General features: G+C 47.0%; 1 long non-coding RNA gene across 1 annotated transcript; it reads left to right on the top strand.

The window, feature by feature from the left end:
• The first annotated feature begins 2,290 nt into the window (after positions 1 to 2,290).
• LOC110256056 (uncharacterized) lies at positions 2,291 to 18,029 on the top strand. The gene is made up of 4 exons (XR_014821430.1): positions 2,291 to 2,402; positions 6,563 to 6,734; positions 10,655 to 10,768; positions 14,692 to 18,029. It is a non-coding gene; the product is annotated as an uncharacterized LOC110256056 (long non-coding RNA).
• Positions 18,030 to 21,105: the final 3,076 nt, after the last annotated feature.

Genomic DNA, 21,105 nt, shown 5'->3' with positions numbered 1-21,105 from the left:
GCAGAACTGTCATTTGGACTCAGATTTGTCTAATTTCAAACACCGGATTATCTCCCTAGTGTGCTGCTTTTGTTTGGGTGGGTGGGACATAAGCGGAAGGTCTAAATTTTCAGGGATCAGGCCTTTCTGCTTCCTGGGTTGTAGGATATTAAATGCGGCACTGCAGACAAGAGGGAGGTGCATGATTGTATGGGTGTCATTTCAGAAATGAATTTACTAGAGTTCCCATTGTGGCTCAGCGGATTAAGAACCAGACACAGTATCCTTGAGGATGCAGGTTTTCGTCCTTGGCCTCGCTGCTCAGTGGGCTAAGTATCTGGTATTGCTATAGCTGTAGTGTAGGTTGGCAGCTGCAGCTCCGATTTGACCCCTAGCCTGGGAACTTCCATATGCTGCAGGAGCTTAAAAGAAAGAAAGAAGAAAAAAAAAGAAATGAGTTTATTGAAAATCACTCATCTACTAATAAGAATCCTTTCCTATTAGAGCAAAAATAAACCCATGGGACCTCATCAAACTGAAAAGCTTTTGCACAGCAAAGGAAACCAAAAAGAAAACAAAAAGACAACTTACAGAATGGGAGAAAATAGTTTCAAATGATGCAACTGACAAGGGCTTAATCTCTAGAATATATAAGCAACTTATACAACTCAACAGCAAAAAAAAACAATCAATCAAGGGAAAAATGGGCAAAAGGCCTGAATAGACTGTTCTCCAAAGAAGATATACAGATGGCCAGCAAACACATGAAAAAATGCTCAACATCGCTGATTATAAGAGAAATGCAAATCAAAACTACCATGAGATACCACCTCACACCAGTCAGAATGGCCATCATTAATAAATCCACAAATAACAAGTGCTGGAGGGGCTGTGGAGAAAAGGGAACCCTCCTGCACTGCTGGTGGGAATGTAAACTGGTACAGCCACTATGGAGAATGGTTTGGAGATACCTTAGAAATCTATACATAGAACTTCCATATGACCCCGCAATCCCACTCTTGGGCATCTATCCGTACAAAGCTCTACTTAAAAGAGACACATGCACCCGCATGTTCATTGCAGCACTATTCACAATAGCCAGGACGTGGAAACAACACAAATGTCCATCGACAGAGGATTGGATTCGGAAGATGTGGTATATATACACAATGGAATACTACTCAGCCATAAAAAAGGATGACATAATGCCATTTGCAGCAACATGGATGGAACTAGAGAATCTCATACTGAGTGAAATGAGCCAGAAAGACGAAGACAAATACCATATGATATCACTTATAACTGGAATCTAATATCCAGCACAAATGAACATCTCCTCAGAAAAGAAAATCATGGACTTGGAGAAGAGACTTGTGGCTGCCTGATGGGAGGGGGAGGGAGGGGGAGGGATCGGGAGCTTGGGCTTATCAGACACAACTTAGAATAGATTTACAAGGAGATCCTGCTGAATAGCATTGAGAACTATGTCTAGATACTCATGTTGCAACAGAAGAAAGGGTGGGGGAAAAAGCTGTAATTGCAATGTATACATGTAAGGATAACCTGACCCCCTTGCTGTACAGTGGGAAAATTAAAAAAAAAAAAAAGTATATAATTACATTCTGAAAGTAAAGTTAAAAAAAAAAAGAAAAAAAAAGAAAAACATATTTACTTCAAAACCACAAAAGAAGCAAAAATTGCCTGTGCAGGAAGAACAATTTTTGTGGTAATGTGGGACAATAGCTATTCTTAAAGGAAAAATCTGCAATTCTGAGTTGTGTGTACTTCAATAATGTAGCCCTGGAATAGCAAAAACAATATTGTCTCAACATGCGTAAAGCAAAACCCAACAGCGTTAAAAGAACTTACAAAGCTAAAAAAAAAAAAAAAAAAAAAAAATCCTTTCCTTCTCCCTACCTTTGAGTATCACCCCTAGAATGTATATATGTATGTATGCAAGCATGCATGCATGTCATGGCCAAAGACAAACTTCCGGCTGCACCGGGGGGTCCTGAAGGAATAATCGTGCCTGTGTATGTATGCTTGGCTTGTCACACTTGGGTTTTCAAGACCAATTAAAGAGAGGTTTCGGTCTAGCCCAGAACTGAGCGCACTTGAACGTGCTCACTAAGCTTAGTTCCCCACTGGGCGATGCAACATTTACAAAACGCATTCCCACCTCTGTCAGGGCAAGCCCACTTTTCATTCGCCAAGGATCCCTTGCAAGGCAAACAGTTTGCTTTCCTGAACAGCCATGGAAACAGGATTCTAAACAGAAACAAAAGCGTAGAAACTCATGGGCTCTCCTTCCACTGACTGCATGGTCTGGAGTGCTGCAGTTTGCGGAAACATCACCCATTGTCTTGTTCAGGCTGGTGTTTTTATTCAGGGAAATGTGGGAATGGGAGCTGGAAGACCTGCTGGTGAGTTTGCCTGTGTATTTAGAGAGGAGAGCAGGCAGATGCCTGGGGGTGGGGGGTGGGGGGGTGGAGAAAAACCTATGCAAACTTAGCAGGGAGCAGAAAGCCCAGCAGGGATGGCTGGTTTCCTAGCAATCGTTGACCAAGTCCCTCTGGGATTATTCCCAGAAGAACAAATGGTTTTAGAAGCAGATGCAAGTCTAGGATCAGTTATTGACACTGCTCGACCCAGGGCAGCTTGCACACGCATCCCCTAGTAAGATCTTAGAATCTTGGATCTGAGTTTTAATTCACATTCCTGGGACTCCTTTTAGAAGTTTATTCCTCATTGGCCAGACTCGGGGTTTTATCTCAGGATAGCTGTTCTAACCCAGGGTGTTTAAACGATTTTTTCCAGAGAATCAAAAAGGGGTAGTTGTTATTTGCAGAAGAGTCAGAACCATTCTCTAAGACTCAGCTCTGTCTATGAAACCCTCTCTAACTTACCTGGGCCAAATGGCCGCTCCATCTTTTTCTGCACTCCCCAGTTTAGTCTGCTCTTAGACCACTTTTTTTTCTTTTTATTTTTTTTGAATTTCCTAGATAGCCATCTTTGCACGTATGCTATCTTCCCCAATAGACTTATTTTTTTTTCTTCCTTTTTTTTTAGGGCCACACCCGAGGCATATGGAAGTTCCCAGACTAGGGGTCAAATCAGAGCTATAGCTGCTGGCCTACATCACAGCCACAAAACATCAGATCCAAGCTGCGTCTGAGACCTATACCACAGCTTGCGGTCACGCTGGATCCTTAACCCACTGAGCGAGGCCAGGGAATGAACCCAAATCCTCATGGAAACTAGTCGGGTTCTTAACCCACTGAGCCACAATGGGAACTCCCCTCAAAAGCCTTCTTAAGTGTATCTTATTTATCTGTCGCCTTCCAGTGCCCAGCAGACTGGTGTATAGTAGGCGCTTAGGAAAGCTTATTAACTGACTGAACAGGTGGGCAGAGTCACAGGGATTTCTTATCCTCCCTCAAGCTGCCCACCCCATCCCTATCATCAGCCCTGTCTTTGTGGACCAGGAGGAAAGCAGGCAGAAGGACCACTGTCTGGGACTGCTGACACCACTGCTGTGTTAGCATAGAAATGGGAACGCTACTATCCTGGAGGACCACCGCCAACCAGGAGAGGGCACGAATCACCCTGTATGTCAGAATGGGTTTTGTCCAGAAAAGGACATCATTCTTGGTGCCCAGTGCCCGGAGGAAGAGAAGCATCTAGGACCAGAGTTGGCTTCTGTGAGCCTTGGGGGCCACCTTCAGGAATGGGAGGCTAAGCTTCAACATCCTCTAGGGTGTTGAAATCTCATGAGGTGGCATCACCTATTTGCAATTGATCCAGAAGTCGGGGGTGGAGTGTCAGGCAGGTGTCTGGGATGGGCGGCTGCCCCCAGTGGCGAGTAGATGGGCTTCAGAGAGTGGCGAAGAAACTGAGTCTGAGTGTTGCCCTCTTGGTTCATTCTCTGCCTTCCCTGAGGATTAAGTCAACTTCCTTCCACACTCCGGCCCTTCCCAGAAGCTGCATAGGGTTTGTCTGAGACCAGGCTTGGACCAGTGGGCAAGAGAAGCACAGTTGCAGGGAGAGAGCTCAAGGAGTTGGTAACTTTGGAGCCCAGTGAATGGAGATGGGCACAGCCAGCAGCCCCTCACACCCGGGAAACTTCCCTCCAACGCTCTGACTCCCTGGGTTTATGCTCCTCAAGATGCTATTCCTCTGCTTCCCAGAACTCAGTTCTTCGGAGAAGCTGGGCGACCCTGGTGCTTCAGCCGGCACAGGATGAGAGGAGAAGTGGCCTTTGCTCAGTGTTTCTGCCCCGTATCAAGTATTTTACACACCTATCTAACTGAATCCACCCAGGAGCCCTGTAATGTAGATATAATTTTTTTCCTCTTACGGTGGACGAAACGGAGGCTCACAGGATAATTTCGTCGCGGAACTGGGAATTCGATCCAGGCTTCTATATTCCCAACCCTGGCTCCTGCTAATTCCTCTATTTGAGGGATCTACAAAAAATGCATTTTATAGCTCTCCCCCCAGCCCACTCCCCAGGTGCTTTTCACTAAGTGCTGATGACATGTTTGGATCTTTCCCTGCTCTTACCTTGGTGGCTGCAGGACCTCAGGGTCTGCTCCTGGGTATTCTGCCTACACTCTTGGGAGCACCCCAGGCTCAGTGAAATAAACGTCCTTAGGAAGATCCAATCCTGCTTCCAATCCAGAACCAGTGAGGGACTGAGCTGGAAAGGATCGCAGAGGCCATCTGGTGGAACCCCTTCTTTTTTTTTAAATTTTTAAAAATTTTTAAGGCTGTACCCACAACATATGGAGGTTCCCAGGCTAGGGGTCTAATCAGAGCTGTAGCCGCCGGCCTATGCCACAGCCACAGCAACGCGGGATCTGAGCCACATCCGCGACCTACACCACAGCTCATGGCAACGCGGGATCCTTAACCCACTGATCGAGGTCAGGGATCGAACCTGCCACCTCATGGTTCCTAGTTGGATTCGTTTCCGCTGCGCCACAACAGGAACTCCCCCTTCACTCTTAATAGGGAGAGACACAGACCACCGAGGGTGACTGGTCCAAGGCCACATGTGGCAAATGAGATGGGGGTGAGGTGTGGGGGGGAACCAGGCCCAGGCTCTCTCCCATCCAAGTCGTCTTCCTTAGCTCTTGGATCCTTTGGCCAGAAGGAATCCAGGGTTCTCTTCTATTGTCATCCCTGGGAGAGTGGAATCCTGTGTGTGGCTGCAGACAGGGAGCCCCAATCCTGGTACCATAATCTTCTTTACCAGATTAGACAGCTAAGGTCCACATCAGGGCTGTTAGGTCTGACACTGGAGCCACCAAGGCCTAGCAGCAAGTCATTCCTTACCCTGGGAGCGACGCCGCTCCAGCCCCCTGATAGGCGAGGCGGGGCTGATGTGGGCACAGCAGCAGGGCACAGTCATGCGGAGGTGACCGAAACTGGATTAGGCGTTCTGCTCCAAGACACAGACTCACACTGCCTCCTCTCTGCCTGCCTTTTGCTCTCATTTTAAAGCTGGCGTCCCGATTGCCAAGTCAGCAATCCAATGAACTGAGATACTTTGAAGAACGCCCTCAAACTGAAAAACTGACATCCCGATTCAGGAGGCCTGCCCTGCCTCATTAATCTGCTGGTCAGTTTGCCATGGATCAGGTGGAAGCTGGCTTCCCCACCGTCTCCAGGACGACTCTAGGAGGTTGATTTCAGAAGAACCAAGCCCTCAATCCTAGAGATAAGGATCTTTGCCAGCGGCACCAGCACAGTCCCCGAGATGGGTGGAAAGTCACAGAAAGTACAAAATTCTGCTTGGGCCTCCTGAATTTATTTTCCTCGTTATTTGGTGTCTTCCTGCAAATAGGAAGATCCCGGGATTGAGAAGGGCTTTTATATCCGCAAGGAGCGGAGTGAAATGGCACAGCCTGCCATTCACACCTCGAGGTGCCGACGAACCAGCCCAGCCTTCATCCCTGGCCTGGCCTTCACTCTGACTCTGCAGGCTCCCCCTGACATACATCCCACTAATAATAACTGTTCTACACCATTGGCGCCATCACACACCTCAGGCTGGGAAGCTCTCTGCCCTCATGATTTTGGTTGGGTTTGACATGATTATAGGAGCCCCAACAGCTATCTGAATGCCCATTTTGCAGGTGGGCTAACTGAGATTCAGTGAGGGCATAAGTCAGTGGGTGGCAGAGCTGGGACCTGAAAGCAGAGCATCTGCCTCCCCCAACCCTGATCTGCACTTCCTTTTACAGGACGCCACCTCTGCACTTCCTGTGCCATATCTTTCGTGGCGCCTTTGTCCCTGTTGTTATGTGGAATGGTCCTTAGAGTGGAGTGGACACTCAGGCTGCTTCCCAGTATGCGTGCATGTCCCTATTTTCCTTCCCAAGAGCACCTGAGCTGGTTCATGCATCCCTCCCTCCCCGACAAAGATGCTTGTTTCAGAAGATGTGACTCCCGACCCCTAGATCCAGGGTGATCCCATTCCCCTTGACAACAAAGGGTCATGTGACCCAATTCTGGCCAATGAGAGAGCAGGCGGACACTTAGGGGAAGCTTCTGAAAAAAATCTCTCCTCTCTTCTAAGGGAGTCACAGGAGGAGAGAGGTTCCTCATTCTCTTCTTGGACATTATCCTGTCCGTGCAGGGGGCCCAGGACTGCTGCAGACCCCCTTGCTACCAGGCTGAAGATGAAACTGCGCTGAAGGGTGCCACCCCTGGGCAGAGAGAGGACCAGAGCCTAGGACCCTGGTGTGGTGGTGAGTACCTACTGCCACAGCCCGGGCGCAGCTTAACTCTGGATTTCTTGTTCTGTGATCTGAGGAGGGTCCTTATTCTTTATGCCAGTGGGAGGCTTTTTCTCTCTTGTAGCCAGAAATGTCCTTAAGACTGGGGTCATCCTGGGCTCCCTGCTCATACCTGTGGGTAAATGGAAGCCACCCTGACTCAGGGCTCACTCCCTTTATGCCTCTCGGCCACTCAGCCAGGAGTCTTACAGGTCATCCCCAAAGAGTAACCCAGAAGAGAGAATACCGGCGGGCTCTGCCAGGCTCAGGACAAATCCTTGGGAGACTTGAAACAATTCCTTTTTTGTGCTTAGTTTTAGGAGTACTTGTGGGCAACATATATGTCATACTAAACAGCCCCGGGGGGGGGTGTGGTGGGTCCCACTTCCTCTCCTAGAGGCACAACCCTGTCCATGTTCCCTGCAAGGGGCAGGGTGGCCGAACAACCTTGTTCACGTCATGTGACCTTCTTCCTAACCAAGCCACAGCTAATTGAATCAGGCAGGAACATCTGACTCAAGAGAGAAGCAGCCTGGCTGCCAGCTGGCCTTTAAAGCATGGCCTCTTTTAACAGAGACAATATGAGTCAATCAAATTTCCCTTTATCTGAGGAATTTGAACTAAAGACACAGAACAAGTCATCAATGAGTAGAGAGACAGACACCGCTGGGGAATTTCTTGTTATATTACAGCAAGGTTTGCAAACTCTTGTGAGCCACCTTGAACCCATGCTTGTTCAGCTCCAGGCTCAGTGACCTCTACCTCCGGAAGCCTGTTTAACACTCTCTGCAATCATCTCTCATGATGCGAGATGCCTTCCTGCAGCTAGAGATCTGGTCCCTGGCATGGTGCGCAGGGTCCTCCATGATTTGCCTTGTCTAGCATCCCACTGCTTTCTCATGGGCATGCATGGGTCCTATGGCCGTGTTGCTCCTCCTCCCCAGCCATGGCACATCCTTCCACATCTTTCTGCCTTGGTTTGTGTATTCCCTCTGCTTGGAATGCCCTGGTCTTTGTCCACCCGGTCAGGTCATATTCAGCTTCAGAACCCAGTGCCGGCAGATGTGTACTTCTTCCCTGCTATTTCTCTTGCACGCCCTCATTCAAACATGATTTGCTTAGGACCTACTATGTGCTTGATGTCATTCCTATGAAAAAAGCTGGATAAGGAGAGAGCAGCAGGCCTGGAGGGGTGGTTACTTCTGCAAAAGCATCAGGGAAGGCATCTCTGAGCAAAGTCTGCATGTGACCTTATTCAGGTCTGGGGAAAAGTGGTTCTGGCAGAAGGAAGAGCAAAGGCAAAACCCTGGGGGTAGGAATATGCAAAGTGTGGATGGAGTATAATGAATATGGGCCAGAGCAATAGTTTAAAAATGGGCAGGGGTGAAATAATGCAGAGCTGAACAGTCTTGATGGACCTCTGCAAAGAATACGGATTTGGATCTAAGCATGAAGCTCTAGTGAAGGGTTGAAGGACTACGCATTATAATCAGATTTGCATTTCGAGAAGGTTGATCTGGCTGCTGGGTTATGGGAAGGTGAGCTTGGAAGCAACATTCCAGACAGAGACAACGGTGTGTAAAGCATGGCAGGACTGGGATTTCCTTTGGAGGAAGAGCTGACAGGTTGTACTGATAGAATGGATGTAGGGAGGGTTGAGAGAAAGAGTGGAATTGAACTTCACACTGAGACGTGAGTGATTTGGTGAATGGAGGCACCATGTACCGAGATGGAAGCAAGTGGAGGGATGAGTTTGGAGGTGGAAGTACAGGAGGTGGGTTTGGACCCAGCACTTATCAATCATATCTCAAGACTTTGTTACAAATCTCAGACTCCTTGAAGGGAGGGTCTGTGCTTTTTTTTTTTTTTTTTTTTTCACCTCTATCTCCCTCATTCAACTTACCACACATCCTCACAACTAGTAGATACTTAGTCCATTGTTAATGAATACTTTGATTTTCAGAGTCTTTATTCCTGAAAATTGCAAATGGTACTTGTATATCCTTCCATTCATTATCTCACATGATCACCACCAAGCCGTTTCATTTTCATTTTGATGACTTGCATTCAAAACAATACATGCACCCTTATGTTCATTGTAGCACTATTCACACTTGCCAAGACAAGGAAACAATAAAAATGTCCATCAACAGATGAATAGAGTAAGAAGATGTGGTACATATACACAATGAAATACTACTCAGCCATAAAAAGAACAGAATAATGCAACTTGCAGCATCATGGGTGGAACCAGATATTCTTATACTAAGTGAAATAAGTCAGAAAGACAAATACCATATGATATCACCTATATGCGGAATCTAAAATATGGCACAAATGAACCCATCTACAAAAAGGAAACAGACTCATGGACATAGAGAACAGATTTGTGGTTGCCAAGGGGGAAGTGGGAGGGAGTGGGATGGACTGGGAGTTTGTGTTGGTAGATGTAAACTATTACATTTAGAATTAATAATCGATGAGGTCCTGCTGCGCAGAGAACTATATTCAATCTCTTGGGATAGACCGTCATGGGAGATAGTATGAGTATATATGAGACTGGATCACTGTGCTGTACAGCAGAAATTGACACAACACTGTAAATCAACTACACTCTAATAAAAAGAAAAGAAAAGAAAAATAGCAGTGACCATCTCCCTTTTGTTTCAAGTCTCTCTGCCCTCCTCACTTACCCATCCCTCCATCAGTCCTTTCACAGTCAAACAAAATCCAAATGGGTACCAGGGGAGCCCTCAAGTTAAAGACTCACTCCACTAGGTTCTCTATCTGCATGTCTTGGTTCAGGGAGGTGTTATGGGCTGTTCCCAGTGGGTTATGCCAAATTGGTCAATCCATCACCACTCAGCTTCTGAGCACCTTCTATAATAAGCCCTTGCATTTGCCTTGCACTTTGTAGCTTACAAAGCATTTTTATATATTCTTTCATGAGACTTGTGCAACCAACCTCTGAATCGACAGGGCAGGTCTCCAGATTCCTAATTTCACTTCAATTTCTGTAACTTGTAATCAAGGGTCTTAACTAAGACTGTTCCCTCTTCCTGAAGTGTCCTTGCCCCTCTTTTTGCCCTGGGAAACTTCCACTTAACCTTCTAGAATCATCTTAAATATTTAACGACACTTTCCATGACCCTCAGTCAGAGTTCGTCACTCATCCTTTCTTTCTCCTCTGTGTTATTTGGGTCCTGTGCCTACCTTTTTAGTTTTCATGCTATAAGGTGTACTGGCTATAGATTACATAAATGTATAGCACACGCATAAGCATCTGTCTCCCTAATAGATAATATTCTCCTTGAGGGGAAGAAATGTATCTCATTCATCTTCGGGTTCCAGTGTCAAATATATTCTCCCATACATAATTAGCAATCAAGAAACGAAGGACCACATGGGTACTTTTAAAGCTGGAGGTCATGTGGTAGCGACTGCACATGTTTTGCTAAGGAATATGGACCTCAGCCTGTAGGCATGAGAGATCCAATGGAAGCTTGATTTATATCACGAAAGGCAGATGGCAGGCTCATTTCACAGATTTATTTCCCTGAAAGCTGATGAGGTCTGATTTATATCTTCCCTTGAAGGTCAGGTTATGAACTGTTCAACTCCCTTCTCTCTAGCAAGGGTTTTCATGAGGATGGGGTGGTGAGGATGATGTCAGTTATATACAGCCTGTTTGTTTGCTCCGTCTAGAGAATTTTAGGGAATTTCTTTTTAACTCATCAGACTTTCACTGAGCACTTACTATGCACCTGTTATTGTGCTCAAAGCTGGGACCATAATGCAAGGTGGTTGGGAGCCCCCTTTGCCAAAACTCTGGAGGGTAGGGCTGGCAAGGCATGTACACACCAGCATGACATGTCTGGGTTCCTGTCTTGCAGCCTTCATCCCGTGCCACAGGGGTCTGCTCCCAGAAGAGCTGGGGCCTGGCTATGATCGATGAGCTCCTGTCACCCTCATGACATACTCTCCTGAACCATCTCACCATCACTCAGGTGAGCCTGCAGTTCTGGGCTGATGGGATGGACCCCAGGGAGTGGGGCTGTGGAGGGCAGCAGCACTGATGGATGTGAATGTCAAATCCACTCACCAGAAGACTTAATTGACTTCCTCAGGTTCATCCTTCTGTCACATATTCATCCATTCATCTCTCTACCCAGTTTCTGTGCATGAATGTATCCATTCATTTATTCATTCATATACTCCTTCAGATCTTTACTTTAAAGTGCATATCTGTTTGTCTTCATTGTTACATATTCAACCATCCATCCATTCATGCACTCATCTATCCATTTATTCTTTCATCCATATCTTTATGTTTAAAGCACACATCTGCCTGTGCTTACTGATGCATGCCCATGCATGCATGCATCCATCCATCCATCCATTTACCCATCTGTCCATGCACTGATTCATTTCAATCTTCATTTTTAAACTACATATCATTTCTTTGCTCAGAAACTCTGTCTTTCATGTGCCATGACCGAGAAGCAAAGTTGCATCTCTCAGCATTCTCAATTAGCCTTTATTTTCTGAGCATATCTACAGGAGCCCTCCCTTTGCCAAGTGGGTCTGCTCATCTTCCCCCAGCAAGCTGGATCTTGCCTCCTCTCCTTCTCTTCCACCATCTTCATTTTCCCTAAATGCCCTCCGTATCACTTTTATCCATTTCTTGTTTGTTGTAGTCCAAGTCTTTTTGCACTCAGATCGTCATCCTTTCATGAGATTGTCTACTCTAATCCTGCACTATTTGCCTCCTGGGTGATCTGTCCCTTCTCTGAACTCCTAATGCTCTTAGCATCTGACCCACCCTTTGGGTGCTTGGCTCTTGGATCTCTGTATTGGTTTTTTGTAATTGTGGTCTTTCTCCAAAGGCCTGCCCTTGCTAAGTGCTACCAAAGAATAGTTCTTTTGCCTCTGTCCCACCAAGGCCTGCACCCATCAGAACTCAGAGAGAGGAGTCCAGAATGAGTCTTGCTTCTTCAAGACTTGTGCTCACTCTTCCAGACCTGAGTCCTGCACACCTGTGAGGCTCTGACTTGAAGCTTCCATTCTCAGAGCACCAATACACACCAGGAGAGTTTAAGGTGGGGCTCACCTAGAAGCCTGCTTGGCATGGACACTGGCATCATTCTTCTGGGCCCCAGCATTGGGAGGGAACCTGTCTCTCTTACCCCAAATCTGATGAACACTTTCTGTGAACTGACTGGTCCCAGAGAACCACGCCACTGCTGTGCGTGTGTCTTTGAGTGTTACCGTCTGGGTTACTTATTGATGCATAACCACTTCAGACCTCATTGTTTCTAACCATTCTGAGGGTTGCCTGAGTGGTTCTTCTTCTGTCTTGACCAGCTTAATGCAGATGATTACAATCCATGTTGGGGCACCTGGGATGGCCCCACCCTCATGTCTGGGGCCTCCCCTGGGTGAATAGAGTGGCCTTCCATCCTCCATGTGGACTCTCCTCCTCGAAGAGCCCAGACTGGGTTTCTACAGAACATAGCAGGAGTGTGAAAACAGAAGCTGCCTGACCCTTTCTGGCCATGGCGCTGGAACTCACACGGTATCTCTTCCACCACATCCTATTGGTCAAAGCAAGTCACGGGGCCAGCCCAATGGGTGGGGAAAGGGATTTCACTTATTGATGGGGGAAGCTCTAAAACATTGGGGCAGGTTTTCCAATCTATCCACCTCATCTGCTCTGTCCAACCTGCCAGCGTGGTCTCCCCTGGCTAGTACACTCTTCTAGCAAGCCTGAGGTCACCACTTTCAGAGATGGTTTACAGAGCCATAGGCTATTACCTCAGGGGCCATTCCTCCAGCCAGGTCATCTGGAGCATCTTCCCATTACGATATTCTCAACTAAGTGTGTGGTCCAGGAGGGACTATGATGGGGCCCTAGTCATCCTCTACATACTTTCCTATTGCATAGTTTTATAGCAGTTATCACCACTTAAACTCTGCCTTTTGTTGCTGTTTGTTGTTTTGTTTACTTGTACATTATTTGTCTCTTACACCCCAGTGAGACCTTCATGTAGGGACTTTGACTTTTCATTGATCAATTATCAGTACCTAGGCATACTTATCACCTAGTAGGTGCTCAGTAAATATTTCTGAAGGAATGAAGCCTCCTGAGGGACAGTGATCTGGACTTAAAGCCATTCCTAGCCCCTCTTCTTGCAGCTCCTGTCGGTAGAAAATGCCCATACACACCTGTTCTTTATAATTCATTAATTTACTGTACATAGTGTGAAATGTTATGAAGGTTGCAGAGAACCTCTTTATGTCTCTTTTATAAATGCTTTTAAGACTCTTCTAGGTGTCCTGAGAGGGTTCTGGTCCTTGAAAGTGGATAATTTCTTTGGCAAGTCAGAACTTGAACATCTGGAAAGACAAGAGGATGCTGTCTGTTTTGTTCAAATTCCTTCCAATGAACTTAGCCATTCAGATGTGTGCTGGGTGGATAAGAAACATAAAAAGTAAAAACCCCAGATCTTGAAGGTGACTACGGAATGACCTTGGATCCTGAATCTTAGTTCTTCCAGAGAGATACATTTGCCCTTAGAGTCTGACACTGAGGACTTCCAAAAACTTGCAGATACCAGTCTTCAGAGGGGCCAATAGGAGTCATTACGAAGGTGAAGCACCTGTCTGCATGGAAAATCCAAGAGCACATAAGGGACTCAGAGTGAGATGGACAGCAGATTCTTCCCCTCAGAACCCGCTACCAGATACATGTTCCAACCTGTTAATTGGGGCCGCTAGATTATTTACTTCTAAGACCCTGATATTTTCGGTAGCATTTCATTTGATTTACCTTACAAATATACCAAAAAATATGGGGAATAAGAGAACAAACACCCACCACCCACCCTAGGAAATGAAACATTATAAGCAGAACAGAAATCCTCCTGGATGGTATCCTCCACCTACCCTCCCTTCCCCAGAGATAAGTACCATCCTGAAACGGATCTTGTTATCCCCGTGCTAGACTGTGTGCTCCTAGTACATGTGTGACAGTCAACATCAACTCTGCCAACAGGTTGGCTTGCCCATTTTAAAGTTTTATATACGCATACGTACTATCTTCAGGATCCATTGTAACTTTTCCTTTCCTCAAGTTTTATTGGTACACACTGTTTATTCCTTTCATCTCCTTCGCCCCTTTGATGGATTGTTCAGCGGTTTCTAACTTTCCACCACTAGAATTCAGCCATTGACTTTCTTGCTCACGCTTCTCCCCGCACCTGGAGGAGGTGTTCTCTAGGGTGGAGGTGCTCCGTTTGGTCCTGTGTATCTTTGATTTAAGTAGGTATTGCCAAATTGTTCTCCAAGGTGGTTGCGCCTGCATAAGCATGAGTTCCCATTGCTCTAGAACCCAGGCAGCCCTTGGTACCCGCAGCCTTTTTTTTTTTCATTCCTGTCCATTTGATGGTGGGAAGCAGGGTCTTATTTTTGCTTTAAGTCACATCCTTTCCCCTGTGACAGTGAGGCAGGGTATAGTTTCATGCTTATTGACCATTTCTGTTTCTACTTCTTTATCTTACCTCTCCAGATCCTTTGTCTATTTTCCTATTGAATTGTTGGTCTTTTCTCATGGTGATTGATAGCAGGGTTTCCTAACAGCGGCACTATTGACGTTTTGGACTGAATAGTTCTTTCTTGTTGGCCACTGCTCTGAATTGTAGGGCCTTCAGAAGCACCCCAGCCTCTTCTCAGCAGTACAGCCTCCCCTCCCAACCCAAAGGTTTCGAGCATGTCTAAGACATTCCCAAACCACCCTCGGTTGAGAGTCCCTGATTTATAGGAACACTTCATTTTCACAGATATCAACCCATTGTCAGTTACACAGATTGCATAGCTATCTTCCCAAAGATATTCCAAGATGGTCAATGGATCTGATTCTTCTCTGTTTCAGAAGCTTTGCTTTGGAGGAAGGAAGAAAGAACAGTCTATGTATTGTGTCTTGAGTGCTCCTTCGGGTGCTTTCCTATCTTCGTTCCCAAACTACAAGGTCTGTGTTAATATTCCTATTTCACAGAGGAGGAAACTAAATCAAATAGTTTGTCCAAGGAAACTCAAGCTAATAGGTAATGGAAACATGGTGTGCATTCAGGCTGCGTCAGTAGAGTAGAAAGCATGTGGGTTTCAGTCCTGGCTCTCTCACTGGCTGGAGGACCAGGCATTCCTCCATGCATGTCAGTTTCTTCGTTGGATGATGGAGAGGCTGGACACAGACTTGAATGTGCCAGCCGGCTCTCCCAACAGAGCAGTGTGTCTGGAGGCAGGGCTGCCATTGCTGGGACCTAGCTCTGCCCCTGTTGAGTGGGTGATGCGTCCCTGTTCCCCTCCATGCCTTGTTTTTCTCATCTGAATCTCTTCGAACTTTTTTTTCTTTTTCTTTTTTTTTGGGGGGGGGGTGGCTTTATTTAGGGCCACACCCATGGCATACAGAAGTTCCCAAGCTAGGGGTCAAATCAGAGCTGCAGCAGCTGGCCTATACCACAGCCACAGCAACAAAAAGATCTGAGCCACGTCTGCAGCCTGTACCACAGCTCACGGCAATGCCAGATCCTTAACCCACTGAGTGAAGCCAGGGATCAAACCCGCATCCTCATGGATACTAGTCGGGTTCGTTACCACTGAGCCACAATGGGAACTCCTGAATCTCTTTGAATCTTGAAAATAGAGATTGCAACAGCTGAGACAATCCATGTAAAGTATGTAACACAATTGAAAATTCCATTAAGGTCCTAGAGTGTCATTATAATCCTACATTATAATTCTACTGGTGTATTGGGAAATGGTCTAGATGGGTGAGCCCTGTGAAATAAGATTATGATATCTAAAGAAACAATATTTCACTACCTATGGATACAAATAATAACACTCAGGAAGAGATTAGTCAGTAGGCAACCCTCCCAACTGGAAGATGAAGAAAGAAGCTGGGTGATCAGCTTAGAGTCTGCCCAATGATGGCACTTTGAAAAGGGATGCTAGCCTACCTAGGGCTTGTCCTCTCTCCTAAGAGAATTTCACACCCCCCTTTCTCATCTGTGGGCAGCCCTTGACAGCTGGGCAGTGCTACCTGCAAAAACTCTATAAAAATCCATTTCAAGCCAGGGGTTCCCAGGGATCACAGGGTCTGAATGGGGCTCTAAATTCACACCTGCCTTGCCTTTTCTCCATAAAAGCAGTATTTGAAATGAGGGAGTCAAGCTGCTCTGGGTTCAGAGGACTCATGGGAAGAGGGGCAGGCCACCAGCAAGCAGGGTCCCCCTTCAAAGCAGGAGGCGAGGGGCTCCTTAAACATTCAGGCTGCGAGAGTAGGGGCTGCCGCAGCTAACGGCTCTGCAGACTCAGAGAGGGACTGCCTGCCAAGTGCACTAGTAATTAGTTGTTAACACATGGAAATAAAAGCCGATTTAGAAACAGATCCCATCATTTATTTATAGCAATCCAGGGCAAGGATTTTTTTATAATAATAAAAAATTGGACATAGTTCCTAGTCAAAACCAAGCCATCTAAGGAGCTCTAAACTCACCTCACTCACTCGCCTTCTCTCTCACCTCCTCCTGGAAGACCACCTAGACTGACCTGGCTGAGCCCTGCACCCTTCAACTTTCAGGCTCTCATGCTGCCCCAAACTGCTGTGCACAGAGACCACCACTGGATCACGTTCTCTGATCCTTTGCCCACGTGCTTCTGTGGGTCTTTGGTGAATGGAAAGAGCCCAGGCTTGAGAAAGAGCCCAGCTCAAATCCTGGTTCTAGCACTTTAAAGCTGTGTGGCTTCAGCCAAGCCATTGTCCATGCTTTCAGCTGATTATAAACATAGATATTAAATGTGCTAAGCTACATGGAGCCCAAAGTTTGTGCCCAGCATTGAGTGGGTGCCCTTACTCCCTCCCAGGCGAGATCTGTATCTTTCATTCCTCTTTCTTCTCAATTTCTGGCAGAAAAAGCAAGACGGCATAGAGAGTGCAGGCTCCGAAGCCAGATTTCCGCACTTTGAGTCCTGCTCTACTGCCAACCAGCCGCGTGACTTAGAGTGACTTATGTAAGCTCATGATGCCTCAGTTTCTTCAACTAGAAAATGGGAATGGTCATGGCCCCTACATCACAGGATGCTTGTGAGGGTTAAGTGAGCCCTAGGTAAGAAGTCAGTGCATTCCAGTGTTCTTGGTACCAGCAGTGGTGACATGGCAGCGGATGGGGGAGGGGGTATTGATGACTCACTGCCCACAGTCACCTTTCCCCCCCACAAAGGAGCAGCTGAGCAAGGAAACAGCTCCTGCTTTTTGAGTTTGACAGACATGAGCTGTCCATTCCATTCCACCAGTGTGGTCCTGGGGACGGTATAAACCTCTCTGGGTATCAGTTTCCTTCTCCATGAAACAGGGGGAATAATAGTATCTACTCCCCCCCATACGCACAATCTGAGTGATCCTAGAAGCAGCTTTTTCCCCAGATACTCCAGGCAAGAGGCCAGGCCAGCTGATGCCTTGACTTCAGTCTCATGAGACTCTAAACCAAGAGCCCCAGCCCAGGCTGCTTGGGCTTCTGACCTGCAGAACTGGGACCTAGTAATGGGTGTAGTTTTCAGCCCCTGAGTTTGTGGTAATTTGTTACAACAGAAAACAGCAGTTTACAAAATAGAAGCCTGCCACCTAGAGGAGGGGGGTGAATGGATTGTGAGGTCTCAGGAGGCAGACACTGGATGTTAACTTATTTGCAGCCCCCAGAACCTGGTACATGGTAAGTGTTCAATAAATATATATAGATGAATGAATTAATGAATACTTTTTTTTGACCATAGGGTACAGTGGCTTGATGTGGGATCTCAGTTCCCAGGCCAGGAATTGAACCTATGTCACACCAGTGAAAGTGCTGAATCCTAACCCCTATACCACCAGGGAACTCCAAGGAAGATATCCAGACTCAGTCTATGAATAAGTAAATTTCCCAAAAGCTACAAGCTCTAGGATGTGCTCAACCAAAAGGCAGGATAGCTTTGAAGCAAGTGTGTAAGAGCATGGTGTCTGCAACTTGGGGTCTAATCTCCGCTCAGTCTGCCAGCTGTGTGACCTTGGGAAAATTACCTAACCTTTCTGGGCCTTGGTTGTCCCATCTGCAGGAAGAAGATACTAACAGTAACCGGGTTGTCACAGGATTAAATAAGGGAATACACAGCAAGCTCTCAGGACGGCGGCTTGACCATTGTAAACATTCAATAAATACGTGGTATGATTTCAGAGTCAGAATCCTCTGAGTTTAATTTTTGTTTTCTCAACAACATGCTCCATCCTGCTCTATACTCCACCCCATCATACACACTCCAAGCCTTGTTTTTCTCTATAAAATAAAGGGGCAAACCTTAAGAACATTCGCCAGTTGTAAAACGTCTATCACTTTAAAGAACACTGGACACATAACAATCAAGGTTCATTCCCTTCCTTCTCAGTTCTGCTGGATTTTCAAAGTGAAAGGCATCAGCAGACAAAAGCACGAGGATGGGGCAGAGGTGGGGTTGTCTGGCTGTCACCCCACTTCCCAGATGGAGAGAGTACAAGGCCACAAGTGACTTTCACAAGGCTAACTGCAAGGCCCAGGCCAGCACAGGCTTGACCCACATCAGGCAAAGCTGCTTTTCCGATGATCTCATTGATTAGCTAAGCACGGGTGGGGGAGAGGAGAGGCTTTTAGCTTTGTTGCAGTGGTTCTTCTTTATTGGGCTCACAGTGCCTCAAATTCCAAACCTCATAAACCAGAACTGGGGACAATCTAGTCTTAATTATACAGGGACAGATGATCTGCATTGCAAATTGTCCACAGCAAACCTTGCTCGCTAATTATTGATGAGATTGTCACTTACCCTGCCCGAGTCTATTTTGGCAAGAACGGCCCTATTTCGTACTGTGCAATAGACAGACCGTTATTAGAACTGTTTATGGGGGGCTGCTTTTCTGCTTCTCTGGTGTCCCTCCACCTGGAAGATACAACTATCCTTCAGAGGCAGCACCTGACTGTCCATCTATCAGACTGAGTTTGATTTTATGCCTTGACCGTGACCTTCCTTCCAGTATGGAAGAAGGCAGCCAGTTCATCACAGCCGTGTCCCTATTCAGCTCTAAGCATTCAACAAACAGCAGGACAGAGCTTGGTGCTTGGTATCCGTAATAGGGGCAATGTTTTTTTTTCTTTTCTTTCTTTCTTTCTTTCTTTTTAGATCCACACCTGCTGCATATGGAAGTTCTCAGGCTAGGGATTGAATCAGAACTGCTGCTACCGGCCTATGCCACAGTCACAGCAACTCGGGATCCGAGTGGCATCTGCCACCTACACCACAGCTCATGGCAATGCTGGATCCCTGACCCACTAAGCAAGGCCAGGGATCGAACCCACATCCTCATGGATACGAGTCGGATTTGTTTCCGCTGAGCCACAACAGGAACTTCCTCAGGGACAATATTGATGGTAGAAACTCCTGAGGGCCTGGAGACAGGCTCTCAGACATGTTCAGGTCGCCCCATCCTCCTCCCCATCTTCTTGAACCCGCCCAGAATGCTGTGAAGCCCAGAGCGATGAACACATCCCATGTTCAAGGGTAAAGCACTCGAGCAGCTTGGGAACCCCCATGTAAATCACGGAAATGGTGCTCTCCTGACACTTGGCAGTTTTATTCAACCACATCATGGGCAATTAAAGATAAACTGCATTTGATCTCTCTATAGCTGGGAAAGGATTTTGATGAGACCAGATCCCCGGGCTGAGCATATAGGTCCAAGACAGGCATATCTTGGGAGCAGAGGGTGGGCTCGGGCAAAGCCCTGCTTGGGTTTAGCCCAGCCAGAGCTATAAGCCCTTTGGAATCTTTCCTTTTCCTTGCCCTGGCCCTGAACCCTTGGCAAGGTGTGGGAATCTGTTCCCATAAAACCAATTTATTTTTCCATTTATTTGATTAATTGAAATTGCTAATACTCTGGCCTCCGGGTCATAAACACGGAGTAATAAAACCCCCCTTTGCATCTGTACAGTGTTTTAGCATTTGCTAAGGACTTTCACCATCATTATCTGATGTGACCCCTAGAGCAGCCCTGCAAGATAGGCAGAGAAGGGATTACAAGTGTCAGTTTAGAGAGAGGGAGATGCGTGTTGCCAATGGTTACAGGCAGCACGGAGCAGAGCCGGGACTGAAGCTGGGTCTTATACCCTAAGTCCAAATCTCTTATCAGGTGACCAACCATCTGGTTTACCCAGGACAGAAGGGGGTCCCAGGATCTGAGATGTTTCATTTTAACACTGGCAAAGTCCAGGCCAACTGGAAGGAGTTGGTCACCCGACCTTAGGACTCCAGGTTGCCTCTCATGATGGAGCCCTGTCACCCCCACCAGATTCAGCTGAGGGAGGTGGCCCGGGACCTGGCACAGGCGAGGCAAATGTAATACCTGCACCAGTCTACTGGGCTGTGAGCTGAGAGCAGCCACCTGTGACTGACAGGTGATCCATCTGAGCCAGATCTTGGGTTGGGGGGTGGGTGGCTGTATAGGGACAGATGGAAGAGCCTTGACATTGCGTGACCTTTCTGGCTGAGCTGCTCATGGAGACAGTTTGCAGGAGAAGGATTCTGAGAGCCTCAGAGTGCTGAGCCGGAGAGGGGACACCAGCCGAAAGACTCGAGGCAGAGACACCAGTAGCCTAGAGACAAAGATGGAGCAGAGACACCAGGGGTTGATAGTAAAGAAGGAGGGAAAGGAGCAGAGAAAAGAATGGGCAGAGAGAGGGCTGTAGATGAGGTAGCCTCTGGCCAGAGATGAGTCTCCTGGCCACCAGCTATTATCCACAGCATATCTCTCCTTTGTGGGCTGTAGCTCCCTCTCTTCCAGCCTGGAGTCAACCCATTCCTGATAAACTAGCCAATTCCATTTGGCCGGGGAGGGAGGAGAGGAGAGGTGATTTGCCTGAGCTGGGTATTGAGTGCTCTGGTCCAGGTTAATGGGCATTTAGCCTTGAACCCAAGCAGGAGCCAGGCTGGCTACCTACCACCAGCTCACTTTCATTCATGGGCCCTCTTGTCAGCTTCACTCTGGCCTGGATCCACACCCAGGAACTCTGGCCCCAGAACTTAGCTGCCTACTTCTGTCAGTTCGGGACAACAATCTCGGGTCTTGGTGCCCGTGGCCTTGCTTATTAGCATTTTGACTTAGGCAATGAAGGGATTCAACTCTGATTGGGAAATCATTCAACTAAACTGAGCTCAGAACAAAGCAATTGAGTAGAAAACTGTAAATATCAGATGCGCTTTTTCCTCCCCGCCCTGAGAAGGAGAAACA

This window comes from Sus scrofa, chromosome 12, assembly GCF_054392235.1.
Source record: "Sus scrofa isolate SSC_HxYL_T2T_F1_AM1 chromosome 12, Sscrofa_HxYL_maternal_Yorkshire_Landrace_v2.0, whole genome shotgun sequence".
NCBI classification, from domain to species: Eukaryota; Metazoa; Chordata; class Mammalia; order Artiodactyla; family Suidae; genus Sus; species Sus scrofa.
The sequence above is the reverse complement of the archived record's forward strand: the minus strand, read 5'-3'. Positions and strand labels throughout refer to the sequence as shown.